Here is a 14,839-nt window from a genome sequence, read left to right as displayed (position 1 = left end):
CACCACTTTCTTTTTTTTTATTAATTAATTTATTTATTGAGACAGAGAGAGAGAGAGAGAGCGTGCGTGCACACAAGCAGGGGAGGGGCAGAGAGAGAGAGAGAATCCCAAACAGGCTCCACGCTGTCAGCACAGAGCCCAATTCAGGGCTCAAACTCACTAATCATGACCTGATCAGACCCTTAACTGACTGAGCCACACAGGCACCCCACCCCCCACCATTTTCTAACCTCATCCTCTATACCTGTCTCCCCTGCTCACTCCATTCCATCCACACTAGTTCCTTGCTGTTCTTTAAATGCACCAAATAGCTCTTACCACAGGGCCCTTACGCTTTTTCTGTCCATAAAACTCTTCCCCTGGGAGCATGACTTGAACCTTAATTACCTTCTTGCCTTTGCCCAAATGTCACTAAGTTAGCCCTTCCCTGAACACCTCATACAAAATACACCCCAACTCCTGCTCCTCCTTATCCTGTTTCTTTCCACAGTACTTATCACCATCTGTCATATCATATATACCTATATAGAGATATTATAGATACATGTAATATCACATATTACATATATACATATGTCATATTATATGTCGTATCATATATCACTTATTGTCTATTCTTCCCCACTCCTGTTCCCAGTGGAATTTCCCTGCTCACTGGGGAGGAAGGAACTTTACCCCAGGCATTAATGCCATATTAGGATAGGGCCTTGGCACAGTTGTTCAAATTTCTCTAATTCTCCTTTTTTAAAACCAGTTATAACTTGGGGGCGCCTGGGTGGCTCAGTCGGTTAAGCATCTGACTCTTGATTTCAGCTCAGGTCATGATTTTATGGTTCGTGAACTCAAGCCTCACATTGCACTGTCAGTGCAGAGCCTGTTTGGGATTCTCTCTTCCTCTTTCTCTGCCCCTCCCTTGCTCTCTCTCTCTGTCTCTCTCTCTCAAAGGTAAATAAATAAATTTTCAAAAAATAAAATCCATTATAACTTTTAAAAAGTAGTGAAAGAGTTCAATCTTCCCAAACAAGGGGAAATAATATTTTATTGTCTTATGAATAAATTGTCTAGTGAAGTCATTATGTTATCCTTTGTCATAGCCAAACAGGATGCTAATGAATACAATGAAAGAAAATGATAAATATTAAGGGAAATAAAAAAAGACTATTTGCATATGTGTGTAAAAGTGATAGGAATAGGGAATATTGATCAGCAGATATCTAGAGTTGAGATATTGCACAAATTCACTTAAGACTCTATGTAGGCCCCCTGAGAAATCCTATCAGGGTGATATTTTCCATCTCTACTAAATTAATCTCTCACTGGAGATGATTACACACTGAATTCATCTATCTAATGGGGAAACAACAAACAGGTCTCATCCCAGAGTTCACAAGCCTCACACAAAGATCATGAGGTCATTTTTTGTACTGGATTTTTTTTTTTTTTTGCTTTTTAAAAGAACTTTTTATTTTGAAATAAGTATACATTCACAAGAAGTTGCAAAAATACTTCTCTAAAGAAGACATCCAGATGGCCAACAGGCACATGAAAAGATGCTCAACATCGCTCCTCATCAGGGAAGTACAAATCAAAACCACACTCAGATATCACCTCACACCAGTCAGAGTGGCCAAAATGAACAAATCAGGAGACTATAGATGCTGGAGAGGATGTGGAGAAATGGGAACCCTCTTTCACTGTTGGTGGGAATGCAAACTGGTGCAGCCACTCCGGAAAACAGCGTGGAGGTTCCTCAAAAAATTAAAAATAGACCTACCCTATGACCCAGCAGTAGCACTGCTAGGAATTTACCCAAGGGATACAGGAGTACTGATACATAGGGGCACTTGTACCCCCAATGTTTACAGCAGCACTCTAAACAATAGCCAAATTGTGGAAAGAGCCTAAATGTCCATCAACTGATGAATGGATAAAGAAACTGTGGTTTATATATACAATGGAGTACTACGTGGCAATGAGAAAGAATGAAATATGGCCCTTTGTAGCAATGTGGATGGAACTGGAGAGTGTGATGCTAAGTGAAATAAGCCATACTGGGGAGCCTGGGTGGCTCAGTCGGTTAAGCGTCCGACTTCAGCTCAGGTCACGATCTCGCGGTCCGTGAGTTCGAGCCCCGCGTCGGGCTCTGGGCTGATGGCTCAGAGCCTGAAGCCTGCTTCTGATTCTGTGTCTCCCTCTCTCTCTGCCCCTCCCCGTTCATGCTCTGTCTCTCTCTGTCTCAAAAATAAATAAAAACGTTAAAAAAATTTAAAAAAAGAAAAGAAATAAGCCATACAGAGAAAGACAGATACCATATGTTTTTACTCTTATGTGGATCCTGAGAAACTTAACAGAAACCCATGGGGGAGGGGAAGGAAGAGGTTAGAGTGGGAGAGAGCCAAAGCATAAGAGACTGTTAAAAACTGAGAACAAACTGAGGGTTGATGGGGGGGGGGGGTGGGAGGGAGTGAGGGGTAAGTGATGGGTATTGAAGAGGGCATCTTTTGGGATGAGCACTGGGTGTTGTATGGAAACCAATTTGACAATAAATTTCATATATTAAAAAAAAAAAGTTGCAAAAATAGTAGAGTTTCCCTGTACCTTTTAACAGTTTTCTCCCCTTTACCTTTTTTTAATGTTTCCAGTTTTTTTTAATTTATTTGTTTATTATTTTGAGCGAGAGAGAGAAAGACAGAATGAACGTGACCAGGGGAGGGACAGAGAATCCCAAGCAGGCTCTGCGCTGACAATGCATACATAGCCTAATGAAGGGCTAAACTAACAAATTGTGAGGTCATGACTGGAGCCAAGGTCAAGCGTCAGATGCTTAACTGACTGAGTCACCCAGGTGCCCCTAATATTTCAAGTTTTTATTTAAATTCTAGTTAGTTAACATCTACTGCAATATTAGTTTTAGCAGTAGAATTTAGTGACTAATCACTTACATATAACACCCGATGCTCATCACAACAAGCGCATCCTTAATCCCCATCACCCATTTAATGCATCCCCTGTCCATCTCCCCTCCAGGAATCCTGTTTGTTCTCTATAGTTAAAAATCTCTTATGCTTTGCCTCCCTTCCTTTTTTTATTTGCCCTATGTTCATCTGTTTTGTTTCTAAATTTCCACATATAAGTGAAATCATTTGATATCCGTCTTTCTCTGACTTATTTCGCTTAGCACAATACACTCTAGCTTCATTCATGTCATATGCAAATGGCAAGATTTCATTCTTCCTGATGGCTGACAAATATTCCATTATATATACACACATACATATACTATAACTTCTTTATCCATTCACCAGTTGATGGACATTTGGATTCTTTCCATAATTTGGTAACAGTTGATAATATGGCTACAAACATCAGAGTGCATATGCCTCACAATTCAATATTTTTGTATCCTTTGGGTAAATAGCTAGTAGTGCAATTGTTGGGTCATAGGGTAGCTTTATTTTTAACTTTTTGAGAAACCTCCAAAAGTATAAGAGGGTTCCTCTTTCTCCCCATCCTCACCAATATCTATTGTTTCCCATGTTGTTAAATGTAGCCATTCTGACATGTTGGAAGTGGTATCTCATTGTCGTTTTGTTTGTATTTCCCTGGCGATGAGTGATGTTGAGCATCTTTTCATGGCAGGGAGAGGGAGAGGGAAAGGGAGAGGAGAGAAGAGCTCACAAGTGGGGAAGGGGAAGAGAGAGAGAGACACAGAATGTGAAGTAGGCTACAGGCTCTGAGCTGTCAGTGCAGAACCTGACGTGGGGCTGGAACCCATGAACTGTGAAATCATGACCCGAACTGAAGTCAGATGCTCAACCAACTGAGTCACCAAGGTGCCCCCAGTTTCATTATTTTGCATGTTGCCATTCAGTTTTCCCAACACCATTTGTTGAAGGAACTGTCTTTTTTCCATTGGGTATTCTTTACTGCTTTGTCAAAGATGAGTTGACCATACAGTTGTGGGTCCATTTCTGGGTTTTCTATTCTGTTCCATTGATCTATGTGTCTGTGTTTGTGCCAATACCATACTGTCTTGATCTCTACAGCTTTGTAATATAGCTTGATGTCTGGAATTGTGATACCTCCAGCTTTGCTTTTCATTTTCAAGATTGCTTTCACTACTAGAGATCTTTTGTGGTTCCATACACATTTTAAAATGGTTTGTTTGTTCTACCTCTGTGAAAAAAATGCTGGTGGTATTTTGATAGGGATTGCATTGAAAAGTGTACATTGCTTTGGGTAGTATAGACATTTTAACAATATTTGTTCTTCATATCCATGAGCATGGAATGTTTCTCCATTTCTTTGTGTCCTCTTCAAGTTCTTTCATAAGTTCTACAGTTTTCAGAGTACAGATCTTTTATATTTAATTTTAATTTTTCATAGTATTCTGTATTAATCGTTTGTATTTCTGTGGTGTTGGCTGTGATCTCTCCTCTCTCATTTGTGATTTTATTTCTTTGTATCCTTTCTCTTTCCTTTCTGGTAAGTCTAAGGGTTTATCAATTTTATTAATTCCTTAAAGAACTAGCTCTTAGGGGCACCTGGATGGCTCAGTCAGTTAAGCGTCTAACTTCAGCTCAGGTCATGATCTCATGGTTCGTGAGTTCGAGCCCCGCATAGGGCTCTGTGCTGACAGCTCAGAGCCTGAAGCATGCTTCCGGTTTCTGTGTCTCCCTCTCCCTGCTCCTTCCCCCACTCGTACTCTTTCTCTCTCAAAAATAAACATTTAAATTAAAAAAAAAATAAAGTGAGGGGATGGAGAACCATTTTTCATTTCATCTTTTCATTTCATTTCAAAAGAAAGCCAGAATAGCCATACTTACCTATATCAACAAACTAGATTTTAAACCAAAAACTGTAACAAGAGATGAAGAAAGACACAATGTGATAAGAAAAGGGTCTATCCAACAGATAGACTGCTGTGCCCAGTGGGCTCCACACTGACCATGGCATGGACTTCTAAAACTCCAGGTTTTGAGCTCTGCTGATTGTAAAAACTCATGTTAATCAGCCCCTCACATTTTCCCAGTGTTTTGGGGAAGTATTTTTCTTGTGCAATCCCATGTATATATACTCTCCTCTCCCCTAAATCATGTCTCTGCACCTCCTACTTTCCACAATGTGGCCTCTTCTCTCCCTCTAGTTGTGCAGTTTGTTCTGTCAGTCCTCAGATCCATTTCCTGAGTGTTCAGAATGATTTGATATTTGCCTAGCTGTGTTTGAGGGATGAGACAAGCAGAGGGTCCTCCTACTACTCTGCCATCTTAAGTCTCTGTATCTGATTTTGGACATTCACATTTATAGAGCCCAGAATGTATATCAGTTAACCAACAGACACTTATTCAGTGTCCACATCAATGGTACTGAAATCAATCAGTAGGTAGTTTTCAAACTACATCATTACTACCCTAAAATTTATGACTAAGGATGACGTGGGAACTGAACAGATAGAAACCATGCCATCTGGTAGTATCTAAAGGTCTATACAACACAGACACAGACTAACAATAAATTATTACTATATTAGTTACCTGTTGCCACTGTAATAAATTAACACAAGTCTAGTGGCTTACAACAACACAAATTTTTCTCTTATAGTTCTGGAGGTCAGAAGTCCAAAATGGATCTTACAGGTTAAAACCAAGGTGTTGGCAAAGCTGCATTCCTTCTATAACTTCTAGGAGATAATTCATTTCCTTGCTTTTTCCAGCTTCTACAGGCAACCTCATTCTTTGGTTTAAGGATGCTTCCTCCACCTTTCAAGCACATCATTCTGACCTCTGCTCCTACTGTCACATCTCCTCTCTCTGACTTTGACCCTCTTGCCTCCCTTGTATACAGACACCTGGGATTGTACTGGGCCCACCTGGATAATCTAGGACACTTTTCCTATCTTAATATCCTTAATTTAACATATCTGCAAAGTCCCTTTAGCCATAAAAGGTAACATAGTTCCAAGATTCCAAGGATATGGCTGCACACATTTCTGAGGAGCCATTCTGTCTACCATAATGACCATTATATAATCACATGATTCTAATGAAGAAAATAATGGACTTCAGGTTAGAAAATCTAGGTTTGAGTATATTTACCCTTCTCCATATGTGTGATTTGAGGCAACTCAACTGAACTCTTTGAGCATTTCCTCATAGGCAAAATGGAGATGATAATACTTCTAATGGCTATTACGAAGATCAAATGAACTAATTATGAAAGAACACTCTGCCAATCGTAAGTTACTAAGGTTTTGTTTGGTTCTGTTCAATCATTTTCTACTCTCATATTATGTGCCTGGCATGTGTAGATGCTGGAATATCATGAAAAATAAGACATGCCCCTACCCCCCAGGGAGCAGTCTAGAAGATAGGTAACGTTAAATATTACAATTTAGTGTGATTAACAGGTATAAGGCAGTATCATATTGTGGTTTTGATTTGTATTTCCCCAATGATTAGTGACACTGTGAGTCTTTTATGTGCCTGTTGGTCATCTGTATGTCTTTTTGAAAAAGTCCATTTTTTAATTGGGTTATATTTTTTTGATATTAAGTTCTGTTAAGTTTTTATATTTTTTGGATATTAACCCCTTATGTATGTATGATTTGCAAATATCTTTTCCCATTCAGTAGGTTGTCTTTTCATTTTGTTGGTGGTTTCCTTCACTGTGCACAAGCTTTTTAGTTTTGTGTAGTCCCACTTGTTTATTTTAGCTTTCATCGCCCTTGCCTGAGAAGACAGGTCCAAAAAATATTGCTAAGACTAATGTCAAAGAGTTTATTTTCTATGTTTTCTTTTAGGAGTTTTATAGTTTCAGGTCCTACAGTTAAGTATTTAATCCATTTTGAATGTATTAATCAATTAATTAATGATTAAATGCATTAATCCATTTTGAATGTATTTCATTTTTTTGCATGTAACTGTCCAGATATCCCAACATCATTTATTGAAGATAAAAGTTTTTTTCCCATTGTATTTTCTTCCCTCCTTTTTCACAGATTAATTTATCCTATATGTGTGGGTTAATTTCTGGACTCTCTATTCTATTCTATTTATATATGTGTCTGTTTTCATGCCACTATCATACTGTTTTTACTGCTATAGCTTTATGGTATAGTTTGAAATCTGGAAGCATGACATCTCCAGCTTTATTCTTCTTTCTCAACACTGCTTTGGCTATTTGGGGTCTTTTCTGGTTCCATACAAATTTTAGGATTCTTTGCTCCAATTCTGAGAAAAAACGCCATTGATATTTTAATGGGGATTGCACTGAACCTGTAGATTGCTTTGCATAGTATGGATATCTTAACCATATTAATTCTTCCAATCCATGAACACAATATATGTTTCCATTTATTTTTTTGGTGTCATCTTCAATTTTGCTCATCAATGTCTTATAGTTTTCGGAGTATAGATCTTTCTCCTCCTACGTTAAATTTATTCCTAGGTATTTTTATTCTTTTTGATGCAATTTTAAATGGTATTACTTGTTTGATTTCTCTTTCTGATAGCTTATTATTAGTGTCTAGGAACACAACCAAATTCTGTGTGTTAGTTTTGTAGCCTGTAGGTTTACTGCACTAATCACTTTTAACAGTTTTTGGTGAAGTCTTTAGGATTTTATATGCACAGTATCACGTCATCTGAAAATAGTGATAGTGTTACTTCTTCTTTTCCAATTTGACTCCTTTTTATTGTTTTTACCTAATTGCTGTGGCTAGGACTTCCAATAACATATTGAATAAAAGTGGCAAGAATGCACACCTTTGTCTTATTCCTAATCTTGGTGGAGAAGCTTTCAGCTTTTCACCATTGAGTATGATGTTGGCTGTGTGTTTGTTACACATGGCCTTTTTTATGTTGAGGTACATTCTCTACTTTGTTGAGAGTTTTTATTATATATGGATGTTGAATTTTGTCAAATGTTTTTCCGCATCCATTGAGATGATGATCTCTATCCTTAATTTTGTTAATGCAGTTATCACATTGATTGATTTTTGGATGTTGAAAAATCCTCACATCCCTAGAAGAAATCCCACTTGATTCTGGTGTTTGATCTTTTTAATGTATTGTTGAATTTGGTCTCTAGTCTTCCTTGTGCCTCTGCTCCATGCTTCATTATTCTCTCTTGGTAGAGATTATTTTTTCCTGCTTCCCAAACTACATGGTTATTCATACTTCAGGGGTTAATATCATCTCCATTGAAGACACTGGGAAGAGACTAACAATGCAATCCCATAGTGCTAATACTGAATTCCAAGGGAAGGTACCCATTGGCCTAGCTTGGTCAGGTGGATAATCTCGACCAAATAAATGTGCACAGAACTTGGAAGGAAATGGGCAGTTTCTAGAAAAAGTAGCAGTAGGAAAGATGACCCAAGGTATATGCTACACATTTTCTTATTTATCCTTAGATTAACACTATGAGGTACTTAGTATTATTATCTTTTACACTATAAATGCTCTGAAGGCAAAGGTCATATCTACTCATTCACCACTGTATTCCCAGCATTTAGCACAGTGTCTATCTAGCTCATGCTCACTAAATACATTTTGTGTGAATGAGCAACTGAATGAATGAATCTCAATTTTACATTTGAGGAAACTCCATGGTCAGGAAGGTTCAATCACTTTCCCAGAGTAACACAACCAAGTAGCACAAAGAAGAATCAAATCCAAATCTAATCCGCATCAGAACTTGTGCGTTTTTGTTTTGTTTTGTTTTGTTTTGTTTTGTTTTGTTTTGAGAGACAGTGAGCCTAGAGTGGGGTGGGGCAGTAAGGGGCAGAGGGACAGATAGAGACAGAGACACACAGAGAGAGAGAGAGACAGAGAGAGAGAGTCTTAAGCAGACTCCATGCTCGGCACAGAACCCAACACAGGGCTCCATCCCATGACCCTGGGATCATGACCTAAGCTGAAATCAAGAATCAAATGCTCAACCGACTGAGCCACCCAGGTACCCCCAGAACTTGTGCTCTTAAGTAAAGAAAACTCACTTGTGAGGCCTCCATTGTTGCCCTGGAAGTCTAAATTTCCTTGCTAAATGAAAATTTTTAGACACTAAAAATAAATCCATAGTGGAGAATACAGCTGTATCCCATTCCATGAAGCAGGTGGGATTGCTGATCAGGGACCTGGCCTATGCTGAGAGTCAGGATGAGGCACATATGCAGAAGTCTCCATGTACTGTACTGAGTGTTCATGACTGGTGCTGTAACCCAGCATAGCAACACTAGAACACTGGGAGGGTGTTTGTGGAACAGCAGCCCTAGGTGGTTCTGCCACACAACTTGGTGATCTCACAACTAAAACTTCCTGCTATAAGAGGTCCTAGATTCATTCATCTCTTCCCATAGGCCCAAAGAGCAAAACAGGATAATCTTAGGTGATTCAAGGCTACACTGACTTCAGTCCTCTTAATACAATAATTCAAATCCACCAACAACTGTCTCTTTAGTACTTATTATGTCTCCCATGTTAGATGGTTAGGCAATAGAATAAAATGACCATATTTTCTAAGCTTGACAACAGGTGATTTGACAATACATGAAATTTTTCTGCTTTGTTTCTTTATTTAAATAAGGACAAATTCGATCAAACATGAGTATATATTTAACAAATATTGCAGTAGCTTCATAACTTGTCTCCCAGATTCTTCCTTTGCCCCCTTACAGTCTATTTTCAACCTAAGTGGGTAGAAAGACACTTTTAAAAGGAAATCAGATAACCTCTTTGTTCTAAATCTGACATTAATTCCCCTTCTCACTTAAAGTAAAAGCCAGTATCTAAGGCTTAGAGATGTGAACCATACATTCTCAGTATTCTCTCTCTCTCAGTCACTCTGTTCCAGCTACACTCGTCTCCTGGTTGATCCCTGAACTTATCAGGCCCATTCTACCTCAGGGGCTTTGCACAGGTTGATTTCTTGATTGAATGAATGAAAACAATAAGATCATTTTATCAGGAATAATTTAAAATGTATGATATAGAACTATAGTTTGTCCTCTCTGAACTTAAAATCTAGTTGTGTTAACAAAACATTTCACATTTTAGATCAATGTAAGCCTGGGTGCTAAGTTGTATGAGTGGGATTATTAATGTTATATCAGTGGAGAAAAGAGAAGAATTATGTAAACAAAAAATTGAAGATTGTGTGGATTTTTAAAAAGTAATAACAATGACGACAATATTAATTCATATACTACAGAGTTTATAAGTTTTTATAATTTTTTTAAATTTTATCCTCACAAAGCCCTTTGAGATAAATAATGTTTATATTATCACTCCATGTTATAGATTAGACAGTTGAGCAAAGAGAGTTTATGTGGTTTATCCAAGGAATACAAACAGGAAGGGCTTGAGGCAAAATGCAGATCTCCTGATACCAAATCATACATTCACTTATTTATTTATCTATTCAACAAATATTTTAAGTATCTATGATGTGCCAGGAACTATTCTAGGCATTTTTAATATAGCAGTAAATAAAACAGATATTATAAGTAGGTTATACAGGATGTTAGACGATGATAAGTGGTATGGAAAAAATCAAACAGAAGTGAAAATGAGAATGCTGGAAAAGAATGGTGATATTAAATAAAGTGGTCAGAAAAGGTGTTATTATGAAGACAATATTTTTTTAATTTATTTAAATTTTTATATTAAGATATAATTTATATAGATTAAAATTTAATCTTTTTAGTGTACAGTTCTGCAAGCTTTGACAAATGCAAATAGCCATATAACCACCACCATAATCAACATATAGAAAGTTCCATTATTCAAAAAAAAATACTTCTGCTTTCCTTTGTAGTCAACCTCTTTCTTCAACCCAGGCTCTGGCAACAACTGATCCAATTCTGCCCCTATAGCTTTGCCTTTTCCAGAATGTCATATAAATGGAATTATACACAGAATTCATCCTTCTGAGCCTGGCTTCTCTCACTTAGCAAAATGGATTTGGGATTCATCAATTTTGTGGCAAGTTACTATGAATAGATCACAGTTTTGTTTTCGAGGGGGGGTGTTGAATGAGCAATGCACCAGGTGAAGGACACTTTAGTTGTTTCTAGTCTTTGGCTATCACAACTAATGCTGTTATAAACATTTGCATTTAGGTTTTTGAATATAAATTTTCACTTCACATGGGTAAATATCTAAGAGTGGGACTGCTAAATCAGATGGTGAGTGTATGTTTACCTTTATAAGAAATTTAGTTTTCCAAAGTAGCTGGACCCTAGCTCTGCACCCTAGCTAGCATTTGGTATTATCAGATTTGTTAAAAAATTATGTCGCAGTATTTCACTTAAGTTCTAATTTGCACTTCCCTCATGATTAATTATATTAAACATCTTCTCATATGCTCAGTTGCCATTAACATATCTTCTTTAGTGAAGGGTCCATTCAAAATTTAAATTTTTTTTTATTTTAATTAGAGTCAGTTAACAGTGTAATATTAGTTTCAGGTGTACAATATTCAACAATTCCACACAACACCCAGTGCTCATCACAAGTGCACTCCTTAATCCCCATCACCTATTTCCCCCATCTCCCCACACCTTCCCCTCTGGTAACCATCAGTTTGTTCTCTATAGTTAAGAATCTGTTTCTTGGTTTCTCTGTCATGCTCGCTTTCTCTCTCTCTCTCTCTCTCTCTCTCTCTCTCTCTGTCTCTTCCATTTGCTCATTTGTTTTTGCCAATTTCTTCATTGAGTTATTTTCTTGTTATTGAGTTTTGAGAGTTCTTTATAAATTCTAGATATAAGTCTTTTATCAGATACATGATGTGCAAATACTTCCTCCCAGTCTGTGGCTTGTTTTACCACTTTCTTAATAGTTGTCTTTCAAAGGAAAGTTCTAAATTTTGATGAAACCCGTTTACCATTTTTTCTTTCATAAATTATGCTTTCAGTGTCACATCTAAAAAATCAACTTAAAAAATCTGGCCTAATTCAAGGACAAAGACTTTTTCCCTATGTTTTCTTTGAAATTTTTATTAATTTATGGGCACCTGGGTGGCTCAGTTGGTCAAGCATTCGACTGGCTGAGATCATGATCTCGTGGTTCATGGGTTTGGGCCCCATGTTGGGCTCCGTGCTGACAGCTCAGAGCCTGGAGCCTGCTTCAGACTCTGTGTCTCCCTCTCTGTCTGTCCCTCCCCTGCTCGTTCTCTCTCTCTCTCTCTCTCTCTCTCTCTCTCTCTCTCTTTTTCTCTCTCTCAAAAAAATAAGTAAACATTGAAAGAATGTTTTTTTTAATTTTATTCATTTAAGTTTGATATTTAGATCTACAATCCATTTTATGGTAATTTTTATATATCATGCAAAGATAAACCATAGTTTCTTTTTTCCTTTTCTTTTTTTTTAATATGGATATTCAATTGCTCCAGCATAATATGTTGAAAAGACCATCTTTCTTCAATTTGTGCCTTTGCACTTCTGCTGAAAATTAACTTATCACCTAAGAATTTGTCAATTTCTGAAATTTAAGAAACAACACAAGTGAACGTGGGGAAACAAGACAAACAAAAGGAACATAGACTCTTAAATATAGGGAACAAACTGGTGGTTGCCAGAGAGGAGGTGGGGGGGGGGGTGAAATGGATAAAGGGGATTAAGGGTATACTTATCTTTATGAGCACTGAAAAATGTATAGAATTACTGAATCATTATATTGCATTCCTGAAACTAATATAACACTGTGTCATACTTGAATTAAAAACAAATTCCGGATGGGGCACCTGGGTGGCTCAGTGGGTTAAGCATCCTGCTCAGGTCATGATCTCATGGTTCATGAGTTCGAACCCTCCATCAGGCTCAGCACTGCTGGTGCAAAGCCTGCTTGGGATTCTCTCTCTTCCCCTCTCTCTCTGCCCCTCCCTTGCTCTCTCTCTCTCTCTCAAAATAAATAAGTTTTTTTTTAAAAAAAATTCTGGATATTCTACTCTATCCCATTCTTCTGTATGACTAACTTTCTGTCAATAAGATACTATATCACTGTGGCTTACGGTAAGTTTTGAAGTCAATCAATATGGGTTCTCCAATTTTGTTGTTTTTCAAGTTGTTTGCCCATTCTGGTTTCTTTGCCTTTCCCTGTAAATTTTAGAATCAACTCACCCATTTCTACAAAACAAAACAAAAAGCCTATTATGATTCTTATAAGGATCTTGTTGAATCTGTATGATTTTTTTAATTTATAAATTAATATTGAGTCTTGGAAGCCTAGAACCCATGAATATGGGTAACTTCGTTTATACAGGTTTTCCTTTGATTTTTCATCAGTGTTTTGTAGTTTTCAGCACACATATCTTGCACATATATTTTTTAATTATACTTAAGTTGGATACAGGAGTACTGATGCATAGGGCCACTTGTACCCCAATGTTCATAGCAGCACTCTCAACAATAGCCAAATTATGGAAAGAGCCTAAATGTCCATCAACTGATGAATGGATAAAGAAATTGTGGTTTATATACACAATGGAATTCTACGTGGCAATGAGAAAAAATGAAATATGGCCTTTTGTAGCAACGTGGATGGAACTGGAGAGTGTGATGCTAAGTGAAATAAGCCATACAGAGAAAGACAGATACCATATGGTTTCACTCTTATGTGGATCCTGAGAAACTTAACAGGAACCCATGGGGGAGGGGAAGGAAAAAAAAAAGAGGTTAGAGTGCGAGAGAGCCAAAGCATAAGAGACTGTTAAAAATTGAGAACAAACTGAGGGTTGATGGGGGGTGGGAGGGAGGAGAGGGTGGGTGATGGGTATTGAGGAGGGCACCTTTTGGGATGAGCACTGGGTGTTGTATGGAAACCAATTTGTCAATAAATTTCATATAAAAAATAATAATTATACTTAAGTTCTCATGATTCTGGTGCTCTTGTAAATGATACTTTTAATTTCAATGGTTTATTAATGTTATATAGAAATATAATCAATTTTTGTATGCTAACCTTATATCCTGGGACTCGATAAAACTCACTTATTAGTTCTAATAGAGGGGTTTTTTTTTGTAGTTTGGGATTTTCTACATGGACAATCACATTATCTACAAATAAATAAAGTTTTACTTTCTCCTTTCCCACCTGTAGCCTTACGGTACTGGCTAACGTTTCTACTATGATACTGAATATGAGTGGTGAGATTCATACCCCCAGTTTTAAAGGGAAAGCATTCAGTCTTTACCATTAGGTAAAATGCTAGTTGTAGGAATTTTCTAGATACCTGCTATCAGGCTGAGAAAATTTCCTTCCTTTTTTTAAATTTTTTTTTAACATTCATTCATTTTTGAGAGCGAGAGAGACAGATCATGAGTGGGGGAGGGGCAGAGAGAGGGAGACACAGAATCTGAAGCAAGCTCCAGGCTCTGAGCTGTCAGCACAGAGCCCGACACGGGGTTTGAACTCACAGACCGCAAGATCATGACCTGAGCTGAAGTCAGACGCTTAACTGACTGAGCCTCCCAGGCGCCCCAAGAAAGTTTACTTCTATTCCAATTTAGCTAAGAGATTTTTTTAAGTTTATTTATTTGAGATCGAGAGAGAGAGGGAGGGGCAGAGAGAAAGGGAGAGAGAGAATTCCAAGCAGGCTCCGCACTGCCAGAGCAGAGCCTGACACAAGGCTCAATTCCACAAACCATGAGATCATGACCTGAGCCAAAACCAAGAGTCAGAGGCTTAACTGACTGAGCTACCCAGGCATCTCATAGCTAAGAGATTTTTATCACAAATGAATGCTGAATTTTATCAAATGCTTTTTCTGCATCTATTGAGATGATAATATGGTTTGTCTTCTTTCATATATTGATATGATACATTACTTTTTTTTTTTTTTG

This window comes from Felis catus, chromosome C1, assembly GCF_018350175.1.
Source record: "Felis catus isolate Fca126 chromosome C1, F.catus_Fca126_mat1.0, whole genome shotgun sequence".
NCBI lineage: Eukaryota > Metazoa > Chordata > Mammalia > Carnivora > Felidae > Felis > Felis catus.
Note: the sequence above shows the minus strand (reverse complement) of the source record.